A 15,902-nucleotide genomic window follows, 5' to 3' on the forward strand; every position below is an offset into this window, starting at 1 on the left:
TCAAATTCTTTAGAAACCTTTTCAAGCAAATCAACATTTGGAAATTGTATATGGTCTGGCTGCAATGCATGATATATTGCGGTACATGTGGCATGTACAATTGACGCAACGGTGCTTTTCCCCATCTTGAATGAAAACGACAAGGAACGGAACGATGCCCCAGTTGACAGAAATCTGGAAAATATAAAATAAAACAGTGCAAGAGTTATTACACATTGTTACAAACCATTGTATGCATCTCTCTCGGTCTCTCTCTCTCGGTCTGTCTCGGTCTTGGTGTCAAGGTCGGTCTCTTTTGTTCTCGGTGTCTCGGTCTCTCTCTTTCCTTCTCGGTCTCTCGCTTTCGTTCTCGTTATCAAAAAGCAGTTTTCACATAGACACTCTCCATTAGGAAAAAAAGACACATCTCCTTTGACAAAGACATTCTTAATGTCAATTTCTGGTTTGAGATATATGCTTTCCTCAGATAATCTCTTTTGCTGTTTGATTTCCCTTTTTTCTTCAAATCTCCAAAATCTTCACTGCACTGTGTGCCAGGCCTCGCACCCTGCCTTAATACATGGGGGGGGGGGGGGCGGGGGAGGGTGTTAAATCGAGCTACTTCATGCACAGGGTCAGGACAAAACAAGCAGACACTGGGAGGACACTGGGAGCGCACTGGGAGGACACTGGGAGCACACTGGGAGCACACTGGGAGCACACTGGGAGACACTGGTAGGGCACTGGGAGCGCACTGGGAGCGCACTGGGAGCGCACTGGGAGGGCACTTGGAGACACTGGGAGACACTGGGAGTGCACTGGGAGGGCACTGGGAGCGCACTGGGAGGGCACTGGGAGACACTGGTAGGGCACTGGGAGCGCACTGGGAGCGCACTGGGAGCGCACTGGGAGGGCACTTGGAGACACTGGGAGACACTGGGAGTGCACTGGGAGGGCACTGGGAGCGCACTGGGAGGGCACTGGGAGGACACTGGGAGACACTGGGAGACACTGGGAGCACACTGGGAGGACAATGGGAGGACACTGGGAGACACTGGGAGCGCACTGGGAGGACACTGGGAGCGCACTGGGAGGACACTGGGAGGACACTGGGAGGGCACTGGACACTGATTTCACCCACCCTCAATGTTTTCCCTCCTCGAGCCCTGAGGTTGGCGCCTTCACTGTCACTTCGGCGCTTCCATGTCACGTGAGCACGTTGTTCCGCTGCACGGCGCATGACGTGGACGTCGGGACTTCGACCCCGACTTGACCCCGTAACTCCGCCTACCATCAGCACGCTGGCTCGCCTGCAAGTCCATGCAATCGCGGAGACTGCAGCAGGCGAGCGTCAGCGCGCCTCCGCGCTGTTCATGCCTCTATGGCCCGGGCCTAAGAGTGAGAGGTGTCCCAGAGGAGATAACAGACCCGGAGGAGTTTATCTCAAAATGGCTGACAAGCCTGTTCCCGGACAAACCCGATGCAGACCTGCACATAGACAGATGTCACCGGGCGCTCAGATCCAGACCTCAAGCTGGTGACCCCCCGTGCGATATAATCGTCAGACTGCACTATTATAAAATAAAAGACGCAATTTGCCGCATCTCCAGAGACGCAGGGGCAATTGAATTTGAAGGCATTAAGATGCTGATCTTTCAGGATCTCGCCCCCGCTACGCTGGCTAAACGGAGGAACCTCATACCAATCACCAAGATGCTTCGTGATAATGGTATAAGATACCGTTGGATTTTCCCCTTTGGCCTACAGGTGCTCAAAAACGGGGCTGCCATCACTCTCAGAAGCCCAGAAGAAAAGGAGCCATTCCTGAAGAAACTGGGCCTTGGGGGCGATACCACTGACCTGGAGGCAGACGAGACATCCTCTCCGGATCCAGCCTGGAACAAAGTGAAGAGCTCGGCGCGAAAGCAGCAACAGAAGTCCCTTAATCGATCACAATTCAGAATCAATTAAGACTTAAAAGGGCACAGTTATGTTCGTTTGTTCACGAGTAAAGTCAATAAAGTTTGTTTGGTTCAGACAGTTCACAGTCCACAGTTACAGACAGAGACGGTGGCCATCTTGGATTCCCCACATCTCCACATCGGGCAGTGCAGCAGACGAGCTGCAGGCAAGGTAGACCTGCACAAAACCCCCCAAACACAGCCGATAAGGAGGGGCCGGTGGTCTGACAGTGTCGGGATCGCCCCCTCCCCCCCCCCCCTTTCACAGCATGGGCCCCCCAAACAATAATAAAGACTGATTGGGGAACACTGAGGAGACTCTAGATAGGCAGAGGGGCTTAACAGTAGCTGCTTAATGGGGTACACTACACAAGTATTTAACACGCTGGGGAGGACTACAAGATCCAATAGAGGGGCATCCAAGAGGTCAGACACTTTAAATATGCCTGCTGGGACCGGAGCAGATTTAGGTCCAGAGTAAGACAAGGTGGATCCAAAGACTGTGGCCCCCTCCAGAGAACCTGGAACTGCACCAGGGCACCAGATGGCCCTCGGAAGGGTAGGGGCGGGCAAGGAGCTGAGACGCAGAATTAACAATCGAGATACCCAGAAGGTTGAGGGGGCCAGTTTCCACTGAAGCATTCATGAAATCTGTGTTGTACTGACTGATACAAGATGTTCTCGTTCCTCCCTCCGGTTGGAGGGGTCCTAAGGTTGCATCGAGTTAAGGGGAATATTTGTTGTGTAGAGATTAGACTGTGGGGCTGTTAATAATGGTTACTTACAAGTTGAAAGTTCTCGGATGTCGCGAGTGGTAATAGGTGTAAAAACAGTACTTTTCTGCATAAGGTAGTAAGCAGGCACCTGTCTTTCCTCTCTCCCTAGCGCCCCTACGCGCTCTCTCAGCGCCCGTAATTTACCCAGCTATAGAGGATAGGAGTAAATACGCAGGTGACGTACCACATACGCATGAATTGGTGGGCAGGGAAAAGGATGGTACATGGGGTAAATAGCGAAAGTGTATCGTCTATCTGATCATGACAGGATTAACGTGATGGGGAGGATGTGGGGGTAAAGACAGATAGAATAGATTATAACCAGTACTGAGAGGAGTAAGGAGAGACATATTAGAAAAAGTTTTGAAGTACAATGGGATATGCGTGCATACAGTCCGGTGTGTTACTAAACGTTAATTTGATGTGTTTATGAGTTATAAAATAAGCCATGCCGTGGGCTGGGAGTATCTCACCCACGGTCCTCGCTATGCGGCCATCAAGGATTGATCTGGAGATATCCAGGCCAATCGTTAAAGACCTCGGGGATGCTGGGGGCCGAGTAGGTACGGCCAGGAGGACACCCGGCAGTGGAGTCCGGATTCCCAGAAAATCCCCAGAGCCAAGAGATTCGAAGTGGTCTAAGACCTCAAGAGAATCTCCCAAGTTGTTTCTTTCCTACCCATTTTCCCTTCCCTTAACCCTTTCCCAAGGATGGTCGAGGAGTCCGTACACAGCCAGTAGCTCCAAACGCAAAACACCTGCTGCCTGTGAAGATAGCTGGAAGGTAAATTTTAAATCTATACACATTTTATACTCCGCTATGGATTTAAGTGAATATCCAGCCAATTTTCAATGGGGCTGACACTGCTATCTCACAATGTGAAGGGACTAAACTGTCCAAGGAAAAGAAGATTGGCGTTTACAGATTACCAGAGGCGACACGCTGACATAGTGTTATTGCAGGAAACGCACTTCAGTATTAGCAGTTCACCAAAATTTTTAGACAAACACTTCAGACAATACTATTTAGCTTCATCTGCCAAGAAAAAGAAAGGTGTGGCGATCATCTTTAACAACAGATGCCCATTTAAGTTAGACGCCATGATCAAAGATAAAGAGGGGAGATATCTGATTCTACAAGGCATGATCAATGGCCAACCTCTTACACTGGCGTCAATTTACGCTCCATGTGACCGTGACCCCTCCTTTTTCACAATGGTCTTTAGCAAATTACACAGAATAGCAAAGGGTCCAATAATTGTAGCAGGAGACTTTAACTCAGTCCTTGATCCGAAAATTGACAGATCAGGCCCCCCGCGAAAATCCGAGAGAGAGGCCCCCACTACACTAAAGGTGGCCCTGAAAGACAACAATTTAATAGATATATGGAGGGAACTACACACATTAAACAGAGATTATACATTCTATTCACATCCACACTCTTCATACAGTAGAATCGACTACTTCTTTGTATCGAGCAGACTGGTTCCAAAGATCTCCCATGCGGGAATCCACGATATTTCGTGGTCGGATCACGCACCTATAGAGCTGAGGTGCACCCAATTAAGCCTAGAAAAGCCGGGAGCAAACTGGAAGCTAAACGAGTCCTTATTAAGAGTCCCAGAACTGGCCCAAAAAATAGCGGAGGAAATAGACCAATACTTTAAATTAAATGTAGGATCAGTGACTTCCCACTCCTCGCTATGGGAGGCGCACAAAGCCACTTTAAGAGGAGTATTGATCAATCTTGCAGCTAGGAGGAAACGGGAAAGGGAGGCTAAAATAGTACAGCTGCAGACTAGATTAAAAGACCAAATGGAAAAACACAAACGGGATCACAACTCAAATGTCCTTATGACAATCAAAGATATTAAAATTGAACTAAACCTCCTTTTAACCTCCCAGGCCGATAACTCACTGAATTGGTCAAAGAGGAATTTTTTTGACAAAGCAAACAAGCCAGATACTATGCTAGCAAATAAATCGAGAAACAAATTACCAAATTACAGTATTCAAGCGATAAGACGAAAATCAGGAGTCATCTCCGCAAACCCTAAATTAATAGTAGAGGAATTCAAACTATTTTATGAGAATTTGTATAATGGAGAGAAAGTGGCACAAACCCATAGTACTAAAAGAGCTTTGAAGAATTTTCTATCGGGTTCAAGCCTAGCAAAATTGACGGATGGGGAACGTAGCATTTCTGGGGGGGGGGAGTTCACTATGGAGGAGATCACGCACGTGATCAAAAATCTGAAAGTATCTAAAGCCCCAAGCCCAGACGGGTACTCAGGCCTGTACTACAAAAAATATGTAAAACTACTAGCCCCACAATTCTTGCGTATGTTCAACGCGGTATTGGAGGGAGCCGCTTTCCCGGAACAAATGTTGCAGGCGTCCATATCACTAATTTATAAACAAGGAAAAGACCCATTGGATTGTAAGAGTTATAGACCTATCTCGCTCATAAACACGGATATCAAAATGTACTCTAAATTGATTGCCAATAGATTAAGTCAAATCCTGCCTAGACTCATACACCCAGATCAAGTTGGTTTCATAAGAGAGAGACAATCAGCAGATAACACCCGACGAATCATTGATCTGGTAGAGATAGCCAATGCACAACAAGTACCCGTAATGGTGTTGAGTCTAGATGCGGAAAAAGCATTCGATAGGATTGACTGGGCATATTTAAAAGCTACGCTTGCAGCAATCTACTGCTTCTGATTCCTGCATTTGATCTACGCTGGAAAGGAGGATATCATCCCAGACTGCACATCTCAACACATTACTATTGCTGTGATGCCGCCTTTACTTTTTATATTTGCTGTAACCTCACTTATTTTCAAATTATGCTCTTCCTTCCACCAGCCTCATCATGTCTCTAACTCTATTCATATTTCGCCATCTCTCCTTACTTCCCCACTTCTTAGTTCACATGAACTCCTCTCTTACCTGCGCCCTCTGTCACCACACAGCTATGCCTCCTGCACTAAAACACACCCCTACAAATCATCCTCACATATTCTCTTTCTATCCATGCTTCTCCTCCTTGCTTCTGGGGATATATCTCCCAATCCTGGTCCCTGCCTTATTTCTACTTGCTCTCGTCCTCGCCTTCCACATGCAACTTCTACTCCTTCTGGTGTAAACCCCTCCAACCTCATACCCATCCCCTGCCACCCTCCCTCCTCTCTCCCTTTCTCCTGTGCCCTTTGGAATGCTCGCTCCCTTTCTAACAAGTTCCTCTCTGTGCATGACTTCTTTCTCTCTCACTCCCTGCTCCTATTTGCCATAACTAAGACCTGGCTCACTCAGACTGACTCTGCTCTGGAAGCTGCCCTCTCCTATGGTGGCCTTTCCTTCTCCCACACTCCGCGCCCTGGTGGCAGGGGTGGAGGCGTGGGGCTCCTGCTCTCCTCTCTCTGCCGCTACCGAACAATTTCTATTCCCCCCTCTCTTACTTTTCCCTCCTTTGAAGTTCACACAGTCCAGATCTTCTCTCCTCTCCCGGTCCATGTGGCGATCATCTATCGCCCACCTTCCTCTACTCATCCCCCTTCTGCCTTTCTCTCTCACTTTGAATCCTGGCTCTCTTTCTTTCTCTCCTCAGACTCCCCTGTTCTTCTCCTTGGGGACTTCAATTGCCACATTGATGACCCCTCTCTCCCTTGGGCTTCCCGCTTTCTTTCTCTAACCTCTTCTTTTGGCCTTCAACAGTGGACTGAAGCCAGCACCCACAAGGATGGACACTACCTAGACCTGGTTTTCACTAAAAACTTCTCTCTCTCCGACTTCTCCATCTCTCCTTTTCCTCTCTCTGACCATCACCTCATCTCATTTTCTCTCTCTCGCTTCTCTCCATCTCCATCTCGCCCTCGTTTTTGCAGAAACCTGCGCTCTATTAACCTACCAGCTCTTGATTCCACTTTACGCTCCTCCCTCTCCTATCTCAGTTCTGCTTCAGACCCTGACAACCTGGTCAGGAACTACAACTCTGCCTTATCTTCCTCTCTTGATCTTCATGCCCCGCTTTCTCTCTGCCGTCCTCGCCCTTCTAACCCCAGACCCTGTCTAAACTCCCACACACGCATGCTGCATTCCTCCACTCGTTCCTCTGAACGCCTCTGGAGGAAATCTCATACTCTCGCAGACTTCCTTCACTACAAATTTATGCTATCCTGTTTCAACTCTGCCCTCTCTCAAGCTAAACAAACCTACTTTTCATCACTAATCAACACACACAAGTCTAACCCACGCCGTCTCTTTTCTGTCTTTGACTCTACTCAGACCACCCTCAGCTGCCTCCTCTTCTTCCTCCATCTCACCTCAGGACTTTGCTGACTTTTTTAAGGAAAAGGTGGAGTCCATACGGCAGAACATCCCATCTGTTGCCTCCTCCCATCCCACAATGCTTCCCAACTCTCCTCCTGCCTTTCTTGACTCTTTTTCCACTATCTCGGAGGAGGATGTGTCACTGCTGATCTCCTCTTCTCCCTCTACCACTTGCCCTCTTGATCCCATTCCCTCCCATCTCCTAAAACCTCTTGCTCCTTCTATAATCCCTATGCTCACACAGATCTTTAACTCTTCCCTCTACTCTGGTACCTTTCCATCATCCTTCAAGCATGCAACAGTCATACCATTACTCAAAAACAGCAAACTTGACCCTACCTGTCCTTCTAACTATCGACCTGTCTCCCTCCTGCCTTTTGCCTCCAAACTCCTTGAACGTCTTGTATTCTCTCGATTGCTACACTTTCTCAACACCTATTCTGTCCTAGACCCTCTACAATCTAGCTTCCGCACTGCTCACTCTACTGAAACAGCCCTCATTAAAATAACTGACGACCTCCACGCTGCCAAAGACAGAGGTCATTACACTCTGCTCATATTACTCGACCTCTCTGCAGCATTCGACACCGTGGACCACCCTCTTCTCCTTCACATTCTCCATACTCTTGGTATTCGGAACAAAGCTTTATCCTGGATCTCCTCTTACCTCTCCCATCGTACCTTCAGTGTCTCTTTTGCTAACATCTCCTCCTCCTCTATTGATCTCTCTGTGGGGGTACCCCTTCTCTTTTCTCTCTACACACTCTCTCTAGGTGACCTAATCACATCTTTTGGGTTCAAATATCACCTCTATGCTGACGACACACAAATTTACCTTTCAACCCCTGACCTTACACCTGCTATACAGACCAAAGTTTCTGAATGCCTCTCTGGAATACTGTATCATCCTGGATGGCCATCCGCTGACTGAAACTTAACATGGCAAAAACAGAGCTCCTTATACTTCCTCCCAAACCTGGCCCTACTACCTCCTTCCACATTGCTATTGGAAATATGATCATTCACCCAGTAGCCCACGCACGCTGCCTAGGGGTTACACTTGATTCCTCACTCTCATTCTCCTCTCATATTCAAAACGTTTCTAAAACTTGTTGCTTTTTCCTCCGCAATATCACAAAGATACGCCCTTTCCTCTGTTACTCAACTGCTAAAACCCTGACTCAGACCCTCATTCTCTCACGTCTCGATTACTGCAACCTCCTGCTGTCCGGCCTTCCTACCTCTCACCTGTCTCCCCTACAATCTATCCTAAACGCTGCTGCCAGAATCACTCTACTCTTTCCTAAATCTGTCTCCGCATCTCCCCTCCTGAAATCCCTCTCCTGGCTTCCGATCAAATCACGTATCTCACACTCAATTCTCCTGCTCACTTTTAAAGCTTTACATTCTTCTGCCCCTGCTTACATCTCAGCCCTAATTTCTCGCTATGCACCATCCCGACTCTTGCGTTTTTCTCAAGGATGTCTTCTTTCTACCCCCTTTGTATCTAAAGCTCTCTCCCGCCTTAAACCTTTCTCACTTTCTGCCCCACCACTCTGGAATGCCCTTCCCCTCAATACCCGACTGTCCTCCTGGTGTTGTCCAGACCCCTGACGTCGCTTCCCAATCTCTTTGAGTTGCTGGGTCAATTTAATAAAATCTCAGGGTTCAAGATTAACCAATCTAAATCAGAAGCCCTAAACATAAATTTACCAAAACCATTAGAAAAACTCATCTCCATCAATTTCAACTTCAATTGGCAGAATAAAGCGATTAAGTACCTGGGAATATATATTCCCAAAGATTATAATTCGGTGTATCGGGCAACTACCCCAGGTTAATCAGGACCCTACGGGAGGATATAGGTCGCTGGTCAAAATGTAACATATCTTGGATTGGTAAAATAAATAGTGTGAAGATGAATTTACTACCGCGACTCCTATATCTATTTCAAGCGCTCCCGGTGCCACTTAGATTGAAAGAGATACTCAGCCTTCAATCTTCAATCTCCAAATTTATATGGGGCGGCAGAAAAGCAAGACTAAATAAACGAACCCTCCAGAGACAAACTGCGGAAGGGGGGCTAGCGGTACCTTGCTTGTTATCATACTACAAAGCGGCACAATTATGCCAAATCTCTCAATGGCACACAAACCCGGATTTGAGACGCTGGGTAGCATTAGAGAACGCTGCCTCCTCACCATTGGAGCTAGGCAACTTAATTTGGAGCCCAAAAATAGCTAAGAAAGCTATACCATCACCGCTATCCTCAATTAACAATTCGTTGTCGATATGGGAGGCGACTAAATTCAAATGTAATCTAACTACCAAAAACACCTTGATGACTCCCCTCTGGGATAATCCATCTTTTGCTCCTGGCTTAGTTAGGGCAAACTTTGCAATTTGGAAACGTAAGGGTATAGTACGACTTACAGATCTGGAAGGTAATAACAAAATTTTGCCATTTGCACAAATCAACTCATATAAAAAATATCCCACAATCAGAGCTGTATAGATACCTTCAGATCAGAGCTTTCTATAATAAATTTAACCCACACCCCCCATTGACATCATTTGAAAGGCTCTGTCTTAGTGAGACGTCAACAAAGGGACTCACATCGCAAATGTATAGAGAGGTAGTCGGTTCTGCTGTCAAGGTAACAAGCAAATTAAGCTATATGTTGAATTGGGAAAAAGATCTAGATGAGAGCCCAGATTTGGACGAATGGTCACATATGGTGACGGCAGCCTCTAAAAGTTCAATATGCGTAACATTAAAGGAGAACGCATATACACTACCGACACACTTTATTAGAGTGTGGCCGGTACCGCAAGCCGGGAGATTTCCCGGCTTGCTAGTGGCCGCCCCTCGGCGTGCCGCGCGTCATAGACGCGCGGTCACGCGTCTTCGGGAGCGTGCGCCCCCTGCACGCGCGTCCAGGGGCTCCCCAAGGGAGCCCTGGTGTCCCGCGATCGCGGGACAGCGGCAGGGGGTTCTGGGGGACCCGGCGGACCCGGCAGCGGTAGGGAGAGCGCCCCGATCGGAGGGCGCTCTTCCGCTGCTTCGGCGCGCGCCCGTCACTCTCGGGCGCGCGCCAGGCTACTGCTGCGGCCAAGAACGGGCAAATGCTCGAATAAACTTGGCCGCAGCACTAAGACCCTGATGAGATGGTATCATACCCCACTAAAATTATCGAAATTTATTCTAGGACACTCCCCGTTGTGCCCGCGACAATGTGGAGAGTCAGCAGACTTGTTAGACATGCTGTGGTCTTGACCTCACTTAGTTCCAATCTGGATCAAAATTAAGGATTGGCTACAGAGGATATAGGGCCTCAAAACTCAATTGGATCCCTGGCTCTTTCTATTGAACAGAGCAATACCAGGACTAGCAAAAGTTGAACTCAAACTAATTTCCCATTTCGCAACGGCAGTGAGGAGCACGATCGCAGCAATCTGGAACCAGAATGCACTTCCTACAATCCCCAAAATTCGGAATAAAAGCTGGTATATATGTCAGAAGGAAAAACTGACAAGCCTTATTAATGATTCGGGTGAAAATTTTCTAAAAGTATGGACACCCTGGTTAGCCCAGACAGACATCCCGGGGGTAGAGATAACCACAATAATGCTTTAATAATTGCAGATGCGTTCTCCTGCGATGATATCTTTGGTCGACTGGCTGTCAGTCACTATCAGGTAGATTAGTTGGAAAGGCAAATAATCGTATAAACAACCCCGATTCAGGAAGCTAAAACACAGGCAACATAGGTTCGAATGGATCCTCGGCCGTAATCCCTCCCCCCCCCACCCAACCCCCCCTCCCTTGCCCTGCCTATCCTTTCCCTTCTTTCCCACGACCCAGTTAGGTTATAAACAATGTTCATACACTGTACTCAGTTATCTTATGTATGGAATGTAAAAAACTCACGATCCTGTAATGGATATCTGTTGTACTTCTTCTGAGCTTTAAAAACCAATAAAATACAAGTTATAAAAAAAAAAAAAAAGGCGAAAGAAATAAAAGAAAAAGTGACAAAAGAAAATGCGACAGGAGAAAAGAGGTAAAAGAAAAGGGCGAACGAAAAAGGAGTCCAAAGAAACAAAAGAAGAAAAGAAGCAAAAAAAAAAAAGGCGAAAGAAAAGAGACGAAAGAAATTAAGGGGAAAAAAGGCAATAGAAAAAAAGCGAAAGAAAAGGAAGTGAAAGAAAAGCAGGCGAAAGAAAAAGAGGCAAACTGAAACAAAGAGGTGGAAGAAAAAAAAATAAGCGATTAAAAAAAGCGGCAAAAAAAGGCGAAAGAAACAAAAGAAAAAAGCATAGAAAGAAAACAGCAACAGGAGAAAAAGAGGTGAAAGAAAATAGAGGCAACAGAAACAAAAAAAAGATAAAAGAAAAAAAAGGCAAAAGAAATTAAAGAAAAAGAGGCGAAAGGAAAAGAGGTGAAAGAAAAGGAGGCAAACCGAAAAAAAGAGGTGAAAAAAGAAAGAAAAATAAGCGAGAGAAAAAACAAGTGAAAAAAAAAGGTGAAAGAAAAGCACGCAAAAGAAAGAGGCGAAAGAAATAGAGGCAAACTGAAAAAAAAGAGGTGGAAGAAAAAGAAGCGATAGAAAAAAGAGGAAAAAAATAAGGCGATAGAAAAAAGGCGAAAGAAAAAATCTGAAAGTAACAAAAGGCGAAAGAAATAAAAGAAAAAAGCAGCAAAAGAAAAAGGCGACAGGAGAATAAGAGGTGAAAGAAAAAGTGAAAGAAAAAGCGAAATAAAAAAGAAAAAGAAGCAAAAGAAAAAGAGTAAAAAAAAAAAAAGGTGAAAGAAATAAAAGAAAAAAGCGGCGAAAGAAAAAACGACAGGTGAAAAGGAGGCGAAAGAAAAAAAACGAAAGAAAAGGAGGTGAAAGAAAAGCAGACAAAAGAAAGAGGCAAAAGAAAAAGAGGCAAAACAAAAAAAAGAGGTGAAAGAAAGAAAAAGAAGCGATAAAAAAAGAGGCAAAAAAAAAAGGCGAAAGAAAATTGAGAAAGAAAAAGGCGACAGAAGAAAAGAGGTGAAAGAAAATGGAGGTAACAGAACAAAAAAAGGCAAAAGAAAAAAAAGCAAAAGAAACTAAAGAAAAAGAAACGAAAGAAAAAAAAAGGCGAAAGAGGCGAAAGGAAAAGAGGTGAATGGAACGAAAGAATAAAAAAGGCAAAAGAAAAAAAAGGTGAAAGTAAAGGAAGCTAAAGAAAAAAGGCAAACCAAAATAAAGAGGCGAAAGAAAAGAAAGAAAAAGAAACGAGAGAAAAAGAGAAAAAAAAGGCGAAAGAAAAAGAGGCGAAAGATGAAAGAGGCAAAAGAAACAGAAAAAAAAGAGGCGAATGGAAAAGGAGGCAAACCGAAAAAAACAGGTGAAAAAGGAAAGAAAAAGCGAGAGAGAAAAACGAGTAAAAAAGGTGAAAGAAAAGGCGGTGAAAGAAAAGCAGGCAAAAGAAAAAAGAAAGAGGCGAAAGAAATAGAGGCAAACTGAAAAAAACAGGTGAAGAAAAGAAAGAAACAAAAGAAAATAAGAGGCAAGAAAAGAAAAAAGTCAATAGAAAATAAGAGGTAAAAAAAGAGGCAATAAGAAAAAAAGGCAAAAGAAACAACAAAAAGGGAAAAGAGGGGAAATAAACAAAAGAAAAAAAGCGTCGAAATAAATGCAACAGGAGAAAAGGAGGTGAAAGACAAAGGCGAAAGAGAAAAGGAGAAAGAAGCAAAAGTAAATGAGAGACGAAAGAAATTAAAGAAAGAGAAAGGCAAAAGAAAAAAAGGCAAACCGAAATAAAGAGGCAAAAGAAAAGAAAGAAAAAAGAGTTAAAAAAAGGCGAAAGAAATAAAAGAAAAAAGCGCCAAAAGAAAAAGCGACAGGAGAAAAAGAGGTGAAAGAAAAAGGCGAAAGAAGAAAAGAGGCAAAAGAAATTAAAGGAAAAAAAAGAGGCTAAAGAAATTAAGGGGGAAAAAAAGCAATAGAAAAAAAGCAAAAGAAAAGGAGGTGAAAGAAAAGTAGGCAAAAGAAAGAGGTGAAAGAAAAGAGGCAAACCGAAAAAAGAGGTGAAAGAAAGGAAAAGAAGCGATAAAAAAGAGGCAAAAAAAAGGTAAAAGAAAAATGGAGAAAGAAACAAAAGAAAATAAGAGGCGAAAGAAATTAAAGAAAAAAAGATGTGACAGGAAAAAAAGAGGTTAAAGAAACGGAAAAAAAAGAAGCTAAATAAAAGGTGAAAGAAAAGGAGTAGAAAGATAGAGGCGAATGAAACAATGTGAAAGGAAAAGAGGTGAAAGGAAAAGAGGAAAAGAGGCAAAAGAAACAAAAGAAAAAAAGAAATTAAAGAAAAAAACAAAAGAAACAGGCAGAAGAAACGACAGAAACGAAAGAAAAAGGCGAAAGAAAAAAGGAGCAAAAGATAGAGGCAAATAAAAAAAGAGGAGAAAGGTGAAAGAAAAAGTGGGGATAGAAGTGAAAGATAGGCTAGAGAAAAAAAAAGGTGAAAGAAAATGGAGGCAACAGAAATAAAAAAAAGGCAAAAGAAACTAAATAAAAAGAGGCGATTGAAAGAGGCAAAAGGAAGAGGCAAAAGGAAAAGAGGTGAAAAAAAGAGAAAGAGGCAAAAAAAGCAAAACAAAATGCAGCGAAAGCAAAAGGCGACAGGAGAAAAAGAGGTGAAAGATAAAGGCGAAAGAAAAAAGGATGCGAAAGAAATTAGGAAACAAAAGAAAAAAAGAGGCAACAGAAAAAAAGCGATAGAAAATAAAGCGAAAAAAAAGAAAGATAAAAGAGGCAAAAAGAAAAGAGGTGAAAGAAAAAGCGAAAGAAAAAAAGAGGCAAAATAAAAGGAGAGGCGAAAGGAAACGACGTGAAAGGAAAAGAGGCGAAAGGAAAAGAGGCAATAGAAAAAAAGGTGAAAAAAGAGGCGAAAGAAACAAAAGAGAGGAAAAGAGGCAAAAGAAAAAGAGGAAAAGAGGCGAAAGAAAAAATAGACAAAAAAAAGAGACAAAAGAAATTAAAGAAAAAAAAACAAAAGAAACAGGCAAAAGACACGACAGAAACGAAAGAAAAAGGCTAAAGAAAAGGAGGCAAAAAAAGAAAAAAGGAGAAAGAAACAAAAGAAAATGAGAGACAAAAGAAATTAAAGGGAAAAAAAGGCGAAAGAAAAGGAAGCGAAAGAAAAAAATAAGGCAAACCGAAATTAAGACGCAAAAGAAAAGAAAGAAAAAGAAGCAAAAGAAAAAGAGTAAAAAAAAAAAAAAGGTGAAAGAAATAAAAGGTAAAAGTGGCGAAAGAAAAGGTGACAGAAGAAAAGGAGGTGATAGAAAAAGGCGAAAGAAAAATGGAGAAAGAAACAAAAGAAAATAAGAGGTGGAAGAAATTAAAGAAATTAAAGAAAAAATGAGGCGACAGGAAAAAAGAGGCAAAATAAAAGGTGAAAAAAAAGGACTGACGTAAGAGGAAAAGAGGCAAAAGGAACGAAAGAAAAAAAGAGGCAAAAAAAGAGACAAAAGAAAGAAGAGGCAAAAGAAATGAAAGAAAAAAAAACTAAAGAAACAGGCAGAAGAAATGACAGAAACGAAAGAAAAAGGCAAAAGAAAAAAGGAGAAAGAAACAAAAGAAAATAAGAGGCGGAAGAAATTAAAGAAATTAAAGAAAAAATGAGGCGACAGGAAAAAAGAGGCAAAATAAAAGGTGAAAAAAAAGGAAATGACGTAAGAGGAAAAGAGGCAAAAGGAACGAAAGAAAAAAAGAGGCAAAAAAAGAGACAAAAGAAAGAAGAGGCAAAAGAAATGAAAGAAAAAAAAACTAAAGAAACAGGCAGAAGAAATGACAGAAACGAAAGAAAAAGGCAAAAGAAAAAAGGAGCAAAAGATAGAGGCGAATAAAAAAGAGGCGAAAGGTGAAAGAAAAAGCGGGGAAAGAAGCGAAAGATAAGCTAGAGAAAAAAAAGAGGTGAAAGAAAATGGAGACAACAGAAACCAAAAAAAAGGCAAAAGAAACTAAATAAAAAGAGGCGAAAGAAAGAGGTGTAAGAGAAAGAGGAAAAAGAAACAAAAGAAAAAGCGGCGAAAGAAAAAGGCGAAAGAAAAAAGGATGCGAAAGAAATGAAAGAAAGAGGTGAAAGAGGCAAAATGAAAGAGGCGAAAGGAAAACAGGCAAAGGAAACAAAAGAAAAAAAGAGGCAACAGAAAAAAAGCAATAGAAAATAAAGCAAAAAAACCAAAAGATAAGAGGCAAAAAAAAGAGGCAAAAGAAAAAAGGAGAAAGAAAAAAGAGAAAAAAGAGGCAAAAGGACCGAAAGAAAAAGAGCCGATAGAAAAAAGAGAAAAAAAGAGGCAAAGGAAAAGAGGTGACAGAAGAAAAAGAAGGGAATGAATCGTAAGAAAAAAAAGAGACGAACGAATCAAAAAACAAAAAAAGGCAACAGAATAAAAAGAGGCGGCAGGAATAAAACAGGTGAAAGAAACTAAAGAAAAATAAAGCAGCTGAGTCCCCATGAGACCCCAAGGCTGATGCAAGCAGAGTTGCAGTCAGCATCACTTTGGGAGGTCTGATGAGATCCTGGACATTATATTCCGGCAGGACGTACGTAAACCTGCAAGCCTCCTGGAGATCTTCTTGTACAGTATACAGGTGGTCCTCACTTTACGACGAACGGCTTATCTGACGCTTAACAATACATACCAATGGGCATTTATCCGACGCCAAAATGGCTTACCTGATGCTCATACTGTACGAGGCGTTGCCAAATTGCAGCAATCGGCCAATCACAAGGCTGCAGGTCAGGGAAATTGTCCAGCTCAGTCTGTGTGAAGGTTTAGTGGTGTATCTATGCCCTTAACCATGTC

The 15,902-nt window shown here is 43.4% G+C and overlaps 1 pseudogene; it reads left to right on the forward strand.

Moving 5' to 3' along the window:
- Nucleotides 1–3,203: 3,203 nt before the first annotated feature.
- Nucleotides 3,204–15,263, forward strand: LOC142488862 (uncharacterized; annotated as a pseudogene).
- Nucleotides 15,264–15,902: the final 639 nt, after the last annotated feature.

Source organism: Ascaphus truei, chromosome 2 (genome assembly GCF_040206685.1).
Source record: "Ascaphus truei isolate aAscTru1 chromosome 2, aAscTru1.hap1, whole genome shotgun sequence".
NCBI classification, from domain to species: Eukaryota; Metazoa; Chordata; class Amphibia; order Anura; family Ascaphidae; genus Ascaphus; species Ascaphus truei.